Below are 14,710 nucleotides of genomic sequence, written 5' to 3' on the forward strand. Positions count from 1 at the left end.
CATCCTCCTCCCCTGACACAGTCTCCAACCCACTTCTCAGAAGAAAGGCAGACCTCCAATACCCCCTACCCCTGCCCTGTCTTTCTTTTCGAATCTTCCCCTAATTCCGAGTTAGTGCTGCAGGGTAGTGGGACCTCCTGGCTCCAAAGAAAGGGCAGCCAGAATGTGGGAATGCACGCAAAGCGACTGTGAACAGGGGTTCACAGACCTGTCCACAGACCGTCCTCTCGGCAGGTCTGGTGGCTCCCATCCTTAATTTTCACCAACCCTGAGGATGTAGCTAATGGCCTTGTGAGCTCTTCGTGGTGAGGTGTAGGGCACGTACCTTGAAGGAAGCTCATGAGCTGACTGGTACTGCTGGAACGAGAGCTTTCTTGCCTAGCTGTTTCTTTGTGCAGGGAGATTCTCAGCATGTGAGTCTTAAAAAACCAAGGCAGAACTGATGCCAGACCCTGACTCCCTCTGCAGTAATTCATATTCATCCAGGATACATGACATCGCTGTCTAGTTCATTTGGAGGTTCGTGTCCAACACAGCGCTTTGCTTTCAATGTTTCATAATTATCCACACAAACGTATAATGTATGAAATGTTTTTTTTTTTTTAATTTATGATAGTCACAGAGAGAGAGAGAGAGGGAAAGAGAGAGAGAGAGAGAGAGGCAGAGACATAGGCAGAGGAAGAAGCAGGCTCCATGCACCAGGAGCCCGATGTGGGATTCGATCCCGGGTCTCCAGGATCGCACCCTGGGCCAAAGGCAGGCGCTAAACCGCTGCGCCACCCAGGGATCCCCTGTATGGAATGTTTTAAGTGAAGTGTGCACTAATAATTTTTAAAATTCAGAGGAAGATATTTTTAACCATTTATAACCTTATGGTCACCAGAAATGAAACAAAAATTGAAATTTGGATTTCTGTACATGTTTTGGTTGCTGACACAGACTTTATTAGAAAGAATGCTGCAAGGGAAATGTAAGTAGAAGTTCAAGGACGAAGGTGAAGGAACAATGTGAAATTTCTGAGTGTAAAAGAACGGCTTGTTCATTTTTTTCTCCCCTTCAAACCAAGAGTAGCAGGCGCCAAATCACAAGAGTTATGGGGACTGCATTAGATACTTCCAAGGAAGGATGGCGCCAACTCTGCTTGGAAATGTCAATATTCATGACACACCAGAAATTATATCCTCTGCATCTACTTGAATTCATGCAGAAGTTTTAGCTGTCACCTTGAAAATGCACCAGAGGGTATATAACTTTTAAATGTTTTAAAGGGGTGAGGCAGCAAAAATGTTTAGAGGAGCTCTGCTTGCCTTCAGCAGTTAAGATCTAAAGGAGCATCCCCAGGGCCCCCCGAGAACTGCCCCTGTGGCACGCACTGTTACCATGAACTGTTATGGAGGCCCTGGTGTTGTGGGGTTCCTGGAGTCCTGGCTGTCCAGACCCCTCCCACACTGAGGTCAAGCCGAGGTCTGCCTGAAGCTCTGCCGCCTATTGCAATGACAGCCCATTTTGAGCCCCCTCTGTAAAATGGGGAGGTGATGACCAAACCCCAGCTGCAAGGGTGCCAGGCCTGTAACTGTCACCTGATCCTTCACGCTGGGACCACAGGGCATTGTGGCCGGAAAGTGGTAACGAAGTAAAGCACTACTTCTACTGGCATCGCTGGGGGAATGTCCCCACATGGCACTGTGGACAGAGCACGAGGACCTGGGTCAGCAGTTGGGCCTGGGTGTAGGCACGAGGGGTGGGGGCACACACGCAGGCATAGGAAATGAAGTAGGGTGTGTGTGTGTGAGAGAGAAGGCTTTCAGAGCAGGGGCTGATGGCAGTCTCTTAGGTCAGCAGCCAGATTTGGGGTTCAGGAAACAAGGTCCATGAGGGAATGGGGGGATGGAAAGGGGGCAGCCATGAGGAGCCAGGACAGGCCAAAATGGAGATCCAGCAGGTCCCCAGATGCCTTCCAGATGCCTCACATTCACTGTGTCCAGACATGACCCCGGTTCCCTGGCCCACTGGACAGTTCCTCCTCCTCTTGCGTCCATCCTGTCACCAGGCCAGAGACTTGGGACTCAGGTGTTCTCCTGCCCCACGGCCTCTCAGCATACATCTCCCATACCCCCATCCGCTCCATCTTGGCTGTGACCAATGTCCCCTCCCTGACCTCCTGATTCAGAGACTTCTGTGCCCTCCTGCCATTGTTTCCTTCAGAGCACCTATCACAACTGGGAATAGTCTTGTCATCCAGTCACTTGTCTGCACTCTGTCTCCCATGGTGCCCCGTGAGCCCCATGGTCACAGTCACTGGGTATCCCTGGCACCTGCTAGCAGCAGGCCAGGCACACAGGTGATGCTTAGAGTATCCCCGTTGAATGCGTCAGCAGGTCACCACCCCAGCCTCATGCCCCTGTGGCTGTCCTATGGCAGCAGTCAGGAGCTGGTTAAAATATGACAAAAACACACAAAAAAATGCCATTCTTTTCATTAATAAAAGTAACACACTGCATGAAAATAAAGTAATCAAACTATAAAGCTGAAAGTCAGAGGGTCCCACGCACCTGGCCCTGATCCTTAGGCCCACCCCAAATGGCCCCCCAAATCTCACCCTCACCAGCCTGCCTTCTGCTAGCATCATTGCCCTGACATCTGAAAGTAAGTGTACCTTGCTCACCTCTCTTCTGAACTTTGCACTTGGAAATTTGCTGCCTTCTATACATTTTCTATTGGGCCCTCAGTCCCAGTAGAAAAGATTATCACTTTATCCCCATGCAGCCAGCCTGTCCTTCCTCCACTCCCCATTTTTACAAGTGATGTGTATAGCTAAGAAAAATAAGTCAGAAAAAAAAAAAAAGAAAAAAGAAATAAGTCAGAGAAAGGCCAATACCATATAATCTCACTTGTATGTGGAATTAAACAACAAACCCAAGCTCATGGATATTAAAACAAACCAACCAACAAACAAAAAAACCCTAGAATATAAAAGAAAACATCAAAGGCAATCTTAAGTAGTCAGGACAAATATGGTTTCACAAAACTTTTGTCCTTGTTTTGTGTGTGACTGTGTGTGTAAACTGGAATACAGTCAAAAGGCTAAAAGCCATTGTCCCAGATTTTGGTTGGAATTCCAGTGAATTTACAGATCATTTCCAGGACAGCGGCATCTTCACGATGTTGTCTCTCAATCCACAATCCATAAATGTACTCTTGGTCTCCACTTAGTCTCTATTTTCTTTGCAATCTCAGGGCTGGGTCAGAACGGCTGGGTCAGAAAAGCACGTGACTCTTGATCTCAGGGTTGTGAGTCTGAGCCCCATGTTGAGTGTAGCTTACTTAATTTTTTTTCTCTCTCTTTGATTGTATTTATTGTTATGTATTGATTATTTTTTAAAGATTTTATTTATTTATTCATGAGAGACAGAGAGAAAGAGAGAGGCAGAGACACAGGCAGAGGGAGAAGCAGGCTCCATGCAGGGAGCCCGATGTGGTACCTGATCCTGGCATTCTGGGATCACGCCCAGAGCCAAAGGCAGACGCTCAACCACTGAGCCACCCAGGCATCCTTGTATTGATTTATTTGATGGTATTATTCATAGCATTTTAAACTCCACTTTCAGGGCACCTGGGTGGCTCACTGGTTAAGTGTCTGCCTTTGGCTCAGGTCATGATCCCAGGCTCCTGGGATTGAGTCCCGTGTTGGTCTTTTTTTTTTTCCATGTTGGTCTTTCTGCTCAGTGGGGAGAGTGCTTCTTCCTCTCCCTTTGCCCTGGCTCATGTTCTCTCTCTCTCTCAAATAAATAAAAATCTTTTTTTTTTTTTAAGATTTTATTCATTTATTCATGAGAGATACACAGAGAGAGGCAGAGACACAGGCAGAGGGAGAAGCAGACTCCATGCAGGGAACCCGACGTGGGACTCGATCCCGGAACTCTAGGATCACGCCCTGGGCTGTAGGCAGTGCCAAACCGCTGCGCCACCAGGGCTGCCCCAAATAAATAAAAATCTTAAAAAAAAAAAATCCACTTTCATTTTGGTGGCAGCTGGTATATAGAAATAAAACTGAGTTATGTAATATAAATGCAGTTTTTTTTTACCAGTGACCTCACTAAATTCATTCTTTTTTTAAAAGATTTTATTTATTTATTTATTTATTTATTTATTTATTTATTTATTTATTTATGAGAGACACAGAGAGAGAGAGAGGCAGAGACACATGCAGAGGAAGAAGTAGGCTCCATGCAGGGAGCCTGACGTGGGACCTGATCCCGGGTCTCCATGATCAGGCCCTGGGTTGAAGGCGGCGTTAAACCGCGGAGCCACCTGGGCCGTCCTTTTTTTTTTTTTTTTTAAACTTTTTAATGAAATATAACTTCTATAAAATACACAGTAAGTGTAGAGCAGGATAATTTAAAAATTTTTTTTTACGATTTTATTTATTTATTCATGAGACACACAGGGAGAGAGAGGCAACGCTATAGGCAGAGGGAGAAGCAGGCTCCCTGTAGGGAACCTGATTCAGGACTCGATCCCAGGACCCCAGGACCATGACCTGAGCCAAAGGCATATGCTCAACCACTGAGCCATGCAGGTGTCTTAAAAAATGTTTTTTTAAAATTTTATATTTAAATAATCTCTATACTCAGTGTGGGGCTCAAACTCAGAACCCTGTGATCATGAGTCCTATGCTCCAACTCAGCCAGCTAGGTACCAGCAGAAAATTTAATATGTAAGCATCACCCTGATTAAGATCTAGAATATTTCTGCACTCTGAAAGGCTCCCACTTTCAAGCCCTCTTCCAATTACCCCCAGAAACCACTATTCTGACCTCCCATGATAGATGATTACAAGTATACTCTAAGTCCTATTCTGATTTCTTTGTAGTTAATCATTTGTATTCCCCGCTCTGTTCTCTTTTGCTCAGCATTATGCCTATGAGATCTCTTGTGTTGCCACAGACTTCTTTGGCTTCTTTTTATCAAGGAGTTGTCTTCTGTCATGTGGATGGACCAGTTGGGCCTTCCATGCCCTGCCCATGGGCATTTAGGGCACCTACAATAGCAGCTTTTCCAGCAGTAAAACAGCTGAGTCACAGGACTCTGCCTCACTCAGAAGACGGAAAATGGGGAGACAGTACTCCTCATCCATCAGCTGATTTAACTCACACAGCCTGGGAGAGCAGCCAGGGTTGAGGATCTTTCTATTAGGGTGGTCTTTGGATGGGAAAAATGCCACAGCTCACTGTTTGTCCTCTGTGGGTTCCTTTGCTGCTGCCTCCTGGGTAAGTTCTAGGTGGTCCAAGGGGTTGGGATTTTTGTTTTGTTTTGTTTTGTTTTGTTTTTTGGACTCATATGGTATGTTCTATTAGCTCTCAGTTTTCTCTTATCATTCCTAGAATCATAAGTGATACTCTTAAAGTCATCAGTAAATAAAAGCAGAGAAGAGGTTTATCACAAAATGAAGTAAAATCTTGGTAATCAATAAATACATTTTAATAATGTAGAGACAAACCAGCTCATTCAATACCATACAAATTAAAGTGCATAGCTCTCTTTTTATTTTTTAAAGATTTATTCATTCACTTTAGAGACAGAGAGCATGAGCAGGAGAGGCAGAGGGAGAAAAAGAATCTCAAGCAGACTCCATGCTGAGTGTGGAGCCTGACTTGAGGTTCAATCTCACGACCCTGAGATCATGACCTGAGCCAAAACCAACAGTCAGACCCTCAACCAATTGTGCTACCCAGGTGCCCGGAATCCAACTAATCCATCCTAAACAAAAATATTAGCAAACAGAATCCAGCAATATATAAGAAGGATAATAAATCATGATCTAGTGGGATTTATTCTAAGACTGCAAGGTCCTTTTGCATTTATTTGAAAAGCACTTGGGATGCCTAGGTGGCTCAGTCACTTAAGTGACTCCCCAGGGAGCCCGATGCGGGACTCCATCCTGGGTCGCCAGGATCACAACATGAGCCAAAGGCAGACACTCAACCGCTGAGCCACCCAGGGGTCCCTAGACAATGGATTTTAAAATACCATTCACAATAGCACCAAAACTCTTTAAATATATAGAAATATATGGACAAAAGATGTGCAAGAACTCCACCTGAAGACTTAAAATACTGCTGAGAGGAATTAAAGAATATTTATAAAAAATAGAGAGATAAAGAGGCAACTGGCTGGCTCAGTTGGTAGTATGCGACTCAATCTCGGGGTTGTGAGTTCACATTGGGTGTAGAGATTACTTACAAATAAAATCTTAAAAACAAACAAAACAGATTATTACCCTATTCATGGACTGGAAGACTCACTCATGTTATTAAGGCTCTCCAAATTGAACTATAGATTCAAAAAGCCCAGTAAACCTCCTAACATGCTTTTTATAATTAGGAACAAGTTGATTCTAAAACTTGTAAGAGGGACGCCTGGGTGGCACAGTGGTTGAGTGCCTGCCTGTCTCAGGTCGTGATCCCAGGGATCCTGGGATGAGTCCCACATGGGGCTCCCCGCAGGGTGCGTGCTTCTCCCTCTGCCTGTGTCTCTGCCTCTCTGTGTCTCTCATGAATAAATAAATAAAATCTTAAAAAAAAAAAAGGATATGAGAACCCATGTTCACAAGAGACCTTGGCCATCCTTTCTTGTAATGACTTTGTTAGGTTTTTGCTATTAGCATCCTATTGAATTAAGTAAGGACTTATTAAATAAGGACGTGTCCCCTTTCCCTATTATTTAGAAGAGTTTAGAAAATGGTATTGTTTCTTTCTTTTTTTTTTAAGATTTTACTCATTTATTCATGAGAGACACAGAGGCATACAGGCAGAGAGAGAAGCAGGCTCCATGCAGGGAGCCCGATGTGGGACTCGATCCCGGGACCCCAGGATCACACCCTGGGCACAAGGCAGGGGCCAAACCATTGAGCTACCCAGGGATCCCCGTATTGTTTCTTTCTTAAATGTTTAGAAGAATTTACCAGCAAAGCCATCTGGGCCTGTAGTTTTTTTTTTTTCTTTTCTTTTAAAAATTTCATTTATTTTTGAGAGAGAATATGCACGCACACACTCATGAGGCGGGGGGTGGGGTGGGCAAAGGGAAAGAGAGAATCCACTGAGCCAGGAGCCCAACACAGGGCTCAATCTTATAATCCAAAGATCATGACTTGAGCCAAAATCGAGAATCAAAAGCTTAAGTGAGAGGATCCCTGAGTGGCTCAGTGGTTTAGCACCTGCCTTCGGCCCAGGGAGTGATCCTGGAGTCCCGGGATCGAGTCCCGCGTCAGGCTTCCTGCATGGAGCCTGCTTCTTCCTCTGCCTATGTCTCTGCTTCTCTCCCTCTCTCTCTGTGTCTCTCATGAATAAATAAAATCTTTTTTTTTTTTTTAAATTTTTATTTATGATAGTCACAGAGAGAGAGAGAGAGGCAGAGACACAGGCAGAGGGAGAAGCAGGCTCCATGCACCGGGAGCCCGATGTGGGATTCGATCCCAGGTCTCCAGGATCGCGCCCTGGGCCAAAGGCAGGCGCCAAACCGCTGCGCCACCCAGGGATCCCAAATAAAATCTTTAAAACAACAATAACAACAACAAAACCCCCCACAAAAGCTTAACTGACTGAGCAACGCAGGTGCCCAGGGTCCGTAGTTTTCTTTATGGGAAGGTCTTTAATTATGGATTCAACATCTCTAACAGATATAAGATTATTCAGATTTTCTTTATTTTTTTTAAAGATTTTATTTTTAAGTAATCCCTATCTATACTCAACATGTGGCTTGAACTTAACAGCTCTAAGATCAAGAGTTGCACACTCTACTGACTGAGCCAGTCAGGCACCCAGACTATTCAGATTTTCTATTTCTTTTTTTTTTTTTTTTTTTTTTTAAGATTTATTTATGATAGAGAGAGAGAGAGAGGCAGAGACACAGGAGGAGGGAGAAGCAGGCTCCATGCCGGGAGCCCAACGCGGGACTCGATCCCGGGACTCCAGGATCACACCCTGGGCCAAAGGCAGGCGCTTAACTGCTGAGCCACCCAGGGATCCCCCAGATTTTCTATTTCTTCTGCGTCAATACTGTTAAACTGTTTCCCCAAGAAAACTGCCCATTTCCTTTGCATTGTCAAATTTACTGGCTAAAGTTGATGAGTAACCTTTTGTCATCCTATAGTTAGGATCTGTACAGATGCCTCATTCTTTTCATTCCTTTTAATGGAAATTTGGGTTTTTTTTTTTTTAACCCTTGAGTAGTATTGGTCTCTTTAGAGAACAAATTATGCAGCATTTCTCTACTACTTGTCTGCTAACTCTTAGTCGTCCTGCATGGACGCAGCTCAGGTGTTTCCTTCTTCAGGACTGAGTTACATGTCCCCTGGGTTCCTATATCCCAGCCCTGATCAATCTTGAGTGTCACTTGTGACTCTATTTCCCCCACTGGATCGTGAGCTCTGCAAGGGCTGGACTCATGGCTATTTTGCTCACCTTTCCATCTCACACCTAAATTCACCTCCGCCAAGGATACCACCCGCCCACTCCTCTTTTCTTACCTCACCCCAATTCATATTTTAGGTCTCAGTTGGAGTGTTCCTTCCTCCTGGAAGTCTTCCCTGATCCCCAGGCTGGATTAGACACAAGCCCTATGTTCCCAAAGCTCCCTAGGCTTCCCTCATCACAACACTTTTTATTCTGGGTAAAATTATTTTAAAATACGATGCAGATTCTCTTTCTTAAAATAGAAGCACTAGGGAGTATTTAATGAATGGATGAACAGCTCATCTTTCCTTGAAGTTTCCTCATATTTACTGTATATAATGCCATTATAAACATCCAAGTTATGTCAAAGCATTCTTGTCTGTTACTGATTTTATACTTTTACTAAAGTTTGATGTTCAGCCTGCCTCCAAAAAATCAAAAGAATGCTGCTTTTCCAGAGAGGGAGAGAAAGCAACAGGTTGCTTTAGCCATGGAAAAGGCAATACTCGGCCTAACCTGTTCCTTAGCCCTCAGCCACCCTGCTGGGACTTCACCACTGCACCCTCTTGGGTACTGCTTTCACCTCTTGCCTGTGCATCTGATAAAGAGGCACACCAGCCACATTCTGCCATTTGGCTGTGGGCAAAGGAGTGCTCTTCTCTTACTTCAAATCTTATTAGTTCATCTTTAAAACGAGGACACTGGGGATCCCTGGGTGGCGCAGCGGTTTGGCGCCTGCCTTTGGTCAAGGGTGCAATCCTGGAGACCCGGGATCGAGTCCCACGTCGGGCTCCCGGTGCATGGAGCCTGCTTCTCCCTCTGCCTATGTCTCTGCCTCTCTCTCTCTCTCTCTCTCTCTCTCTCTCTCTGTGTGTGTGTGACTATCATAAATAAAAATTTAAAACAATTAAAAAAAAAAAAAAAAAAAAAAAAAATAAAACGAGGACACTTCCACCTGTGGGACAGTACTGCTGAAATAACTAAATGAGATCACGCAAAAACCTCCCAGCTCAGGACCAGGGTTAATAGAAGTCAGCAGGGCTTCTGGAGTCAGACAGACCTGGACTCAAATCTCGGCTTTCTCACTCTCTAGATGTGCCAGCTGAGCCTGAGTTCCCCGTCAGTAAATTATTATAAAATATCCAGGGATCCCTGGGTGGCGCAGCGGTTTGGTGCCTGCCTTTGGCCCAGGGCGCGATCCTGGAGACCCGGGATCGAATCCCACGTCGGGCTCCCGGTGCATGGAGCCTGCTTCTCCCTCTGCCTATGTCTCTGCCTCTCTCTCTCTCTCTCTGTGACTATCATAAATAAAGAAAAATTTTAAAAAAATATCCAACTGTCAGGATTGAGAGAATGGCAATGAGAGGCTAAGTGAGAAATCGCTCAATTTAGCAAATGTTAATTAATTAACATCCTCTTCCTGACTCCCGTTTGGAATTTTATTCCTGGAAATAGGTCCTACCCACTGGTCCGAGCTCTGCCCTTGGGCTACATAAAATAGTTGTTGGCCTCCCCACTGGTCTTTGTGTCCTAGTCTTGCTCCCTTCGATCTGTCCTCTGTATCACAGAGTATCCCAGCTCAGATATCCCTTCCTCCACGAAGTCTGCCCTGACTCCCGGATCCCTGCCAAAGCTCTAACCAAGCTGGGTAATCGTTGTATGGTGACAAACCTATCTCCCCAACTGGACTGTGAACCCCACGAGGGCAGGGCTTGGGGCTGACTCTGTCACTGCAGTGTCTCCAGCCCTGGGTGGGGCATAGGGCAGGTACTAAATGGAAGAGCTGATCTGTAGAAGTCCACAGGAGGCAGCCAAGGATCCTAGACATGCCTCCCTCTCACCTGACTCTACCCACGCCCCTCATGCTATCTCATCTGTCCCCTCAACACAATGGCTCTGGGAGGTGTTTGCTTCTCTTGGCTCCAGTTCCTCACTCCTCAGGCTGCCCCCATCTGTCTCTAGTATCTTTTCCTTGGCTTTAGGGACTGGTATTTCTCAAGGCACTGCTGCCCAGGGCCCTCTTCTCACGCAACCATCACGTCCACTTGCAGGGGCAACTCAGACCCTCAAGACCCCAAGTCCAGGGCTTGAAGCTCCAGACCCTGGGCACCTCAGAGGCTTCAGGTCACAGCACAATGGCTGACCAGCCCCCAGGAGTCTTCCAGGGGGAAAGGAAGGCTATCTTAACCCACTGAGCCCATTAAAATGAAGTACTTGGCCATAGCTAACTATTGTGAAAGTGTTTTCCTGAGCGTGGAACTGCAGGTGGCTGGAATGTAACCTTTTCCTCAGGAAACTGTACTGCTAAGACAAGGACTCCTCTTCCTCCACAGTGGGGGCCAGGCGCCTCGGGAGCTCACTGACACGAGACAGGACTGAGTGCCTCTTCCCTGCTATTGGAAACATGTCTGCATGCACACAGTGGCTGCTTCCTTGTAAAATAAAGGGAAAGTGCTCCTAATATGGGCCTTCACTCCATTGTGAGCAATGAAAGAGTCATCGTAACCACACTACCTACTAACTGTACCTGCTACTCATGTAGCCTGGGGTGATGGAAGGGTCAGGACAGCAAACTAAATACTGAACTGCTAAATATAATATAATGGGATAGTTAACTGTTTGAGAAGGAAGCACTTTTTTAAGTATGGGGGAGAATAAAAGCACATAATCTTTATCTTCCATATTAGGAGGTCAACAGGTAGTAAAAAATGGAAAAAATGTAAAACTAGAAGTGTTAGCACCTTTTTAAGGAATATGGTGGTAAATACGAGAAACAGTTCAAAGAGTTAAAGTGGGTACCTGTGGAGAGCAGGAATTGAGGTGGGAAAGGAAATGGCTGTGTTTTCTTCTTCTTTTTTTAAAGTTTATTTATATAAGTAATCTCTATGCCCCACGTGGGGCTCAAATTCACGACCCTGAGATCAAGAGTTGCACGCACACTCTTCTGACTGAGCCAGGCAGGCGCCCCTGCATTTTCTTCTTTTTATCATAAATCACAGACATATCTGACTCTTAAAACTAAGCACTTGTACTCCTTTGACAACATTAGTAATTAATGTAATGTTTAAAACAGAAACATTTTAAAAACCTGCCCAAGCCAAGCATTCTATCCAAAAGCAACAGAATACACATTCTTCTTGGGGCGCCTGGCTGGCTCAGTTGGTAGAGCACGTGACTCTTGATCTCAGGGTTGTGAGTTTGAGCCACACACTGGGTGTAGAGATTACTTTAGAAACAAAATCTTAAAAAACAAAACAAAACCCACATTCTTCAAGTGCACATGGAACATTCTCCACCATGTCCGCTTCCAGGTGCAACTCAGACCCTTCTATGACCCTAAGGATCATATGTTAGGCCACAAAAAAGTTTAAACAAATTTAAGAAGACTGCAATTACATCAGCCATCTTTTCTGACCACAGTGGTATAAAACTAGAAATCAGTTACAGAAGAAAACTGAGAAGTTCATAAATAAATATGTCAACATGAAACATGCTACTACAACCAATGAGCCAATGAAGCAATCAAAAAAGAAATGAAAACTACCTTGAGACAAATGAAAATGGAAATACAATGTACCAAAACTTATGGGATGCAGCAAAAGCAGTTCTAAGAGGGAAGTTCAGAGCAATAAACAAGAAATTTTCCTTTTTTTAAGATTTTATTTTTAAGTAATCTCTACACTCAAAATGGGGCTCACACTCACAACCCCAAGATCAAGAGTTGCATGCTCCTCTGACTGAGCCAGCCACGTGCCCTGAAACAATAAAAATTTCAAATCAACAACCGAACTTTATACATCAAGGAACCAGAAAAAGTAGAAAGCCCAATGTTAGCAGGAGGAAGGAAACGACAACGATCAGAGCAAAAATAAATTAAATACAGACTAAAAATGCAATATAAAAGACAAGGAAGACCAAAAGCCAATTCTTTGAGAAGATAAAGAAATTGAAAAACTTTTAGTAGAGTCACCACGAAAAAAAAGAGCAAACACAAAATCAGACCTGAAAGATGAGATGTTACAACAGATACTACAGAAATAGAAAGACTAAAAGACTACTCCAAACAATTAATGTGTCAATAAACTAAACAATCTGAAATGGATAAATTCCTAGAAACATACAACCTTCCAATACAGAATCATGAAGAAACAGAAAATCTGAATAGAACAATTATCAGTAAGAAGATTGAGTCAGTAATCAAAAACCTTTCAACAAACAAAGGACAAGAAATAACAAGTGTTGACAAGGATGTGGAGAAAAGGGAATCCTTGTGCACTGTTGGTAGAAATGTGAATTGGTGCAGTCACTATGAAAAACAGTATGGAGATTCTTAAAAAAACTGAAAACAGGGCAGCCCGGGTGGCTCAGCAGTTTAGTGCCGCCTTCAGCCCAGGGTGTGATCCTGGAGACCCAGGATCGAGCCCCATGTTGGGCTCCCTGCATGGAGCCTGCTTCTGCCTGTGTCTCTGCCTCGCTCTCTTTTTCTGTGTGTCTCTCATGAATAAATAAATGAAATATTAAAAAAAAATTGAAAACAGAACTACCATATGATCCAATGTTTCCACCCCTGGGTATTTATCCAAAGAAATAAAAAATACTAATTCACTGCAGGCTCAACTATAATAGCCAAGGTATAGGGACGCCTGGGTGATTCAGTTGGTTAAGCATCTGCCTTTGGCTTAGGTCATGATCTCAGGGTCCTGGGATGGAGCCCTGTGTCAGGCTCCCGACTCAGCAGGGAGTCTGCTTCTCCTTCTGCCCCTTGCCCCACTCATGCTCTCTCTCAAATAAATAAAATCTCTACCAAAAAAGAAAAAAAAAAGCTAAGGTATAGGTATAGAGACAACATAAGTATCCAGTGACAGATGAATGGATAAAGAAAATGTGCTAAGTGTGTCATATACGTACAATGGAATATGATTCAGCCATAAAAGAAGAATGAAATCTTGCCATTTGCAACAACACAGATGGACTCTGAGGACATTATGCTAAGTGAAACACATCTGAAAAAGACAAGTACTGTATGATATGTGGAATCTAAAACAAAAGCCAAAAAAAAAAAAAAAAGTTCATAGCTACAGAGAACAGATGGGTGGTTGCCAGAAGCGGAAGGCAGAGGGGAGGCCCATGGGTGAAAAGAGTTCAGAGGAACAAACTTTTAGTCATAAAAAAACAAGTCATGGGGATGTCATGTACAGCATGGTGACTACAGTTAATAATACTGTCCGGCAAATTTGCAAGTTGCGTAGAGAGTAAATCTTAAAAGTTCTCATCATGAGGAAAAAAATTGTATAACTACACATGGTGACAGGTATTAACTAGATTTACTGTGGAGACAACACAAATATCAAATCATTATGTTTCATACTTGAAATATCAAAAACGTTGTTTTATACTTAAAACTAATATAGGGCGGCCCTGGTGGCTCAGCGGTTTAGCGCCACCTTCTACCTTCGGCCCAGGGTGTGATCCTGGGGACCCGGGATCGAGTCCCACGTCGGGCTCCCTGCATTGAGCCTGCTTCTCCGTCTGCCTGGTCTCTGCCTCTCTCTCTCTCTCTCTCTCTCTCTCATGGATAAATAAATAAAATCTTAAAAAAAAAACTAATATAATGGTGCATGTCAATTACACCTCCACGTAAAGCAAAACAAAACAATACAACTTCTCTAAGCTAAAAAGGTAAGCACTGCCTTTGGCTCTCCAGTCCTCTGCCCTGGCCTAGCCACCTCCCTGTTCTCTGGTCCCATCCTCATGCACATTCCATACTCAAAGTCATCATATTAAAATGAACATCAGATCAAGGTACTCTCCTGCTTAAAATCCATCAATGGCTTCTACTGACTAAGATAAAGTCCAGATTCCTTAAAATGACCTAAGGTCCCATATGATCAGCATATCTTCTCCTACCAGTCCTTCATATGTGCTGAACTACTTGCAGTGCTCAAAACATTGTTGTTGTTGTTGTTGTTGTTGTTTTAAGATTTTATTTATTTATTTATGAGAGACAGAGAGAGGGAGGCAGAGACACAGGCAGGGAGAGAAGCAGGCTCCATGCAGGGAGCCTGATGTGGGACTCGATCCTGGGATTCCAAGATCATGCCCTGGACCAAAGGCAGGAGCTTAACCGCTGAACTACCCAGGTGTCCCTCAAAACACTGTTATACATGTGCTCCCTCATCACAGGGCTCAGCTCAGGGGCCTCTCTTCCAGGAAGCCCTACCTGACCCCTAGGCTAGGTCAGGTGTCCCTCTGGGCTC

The 14,710-nt window shown here is 44.3% G+C and overlaps 1 protein-coding gene across 1 annotated transcript in view; it reads right to left on the reverse strand.

Moving 5' to 3' along the window:
• Nucleotides 1–14,710, reverse strand: part of LOC112931310 (outer mitochondrial membrane lipid metabolism regulator OPA3) — a 46,797-nt gene that overhangs the window by 3,885 nt on the left and 28,202 nt on the right. The gene's annotated exons all lie outside the window — the stretch shown is intronic.

Source organism: Vulpes vulpes, chromosome 1, assembly GCF_048418805.1.
Source record: "Vulpes vulpes isolate BD-2025 chromosome 1, VulVul3, whole genome shotgun sequence".
NCBI lineage: Eukaryota > Metazoa > Chordata > Mammalia > Carnivora > Canidae > Vulpes > Vulpes vulpes.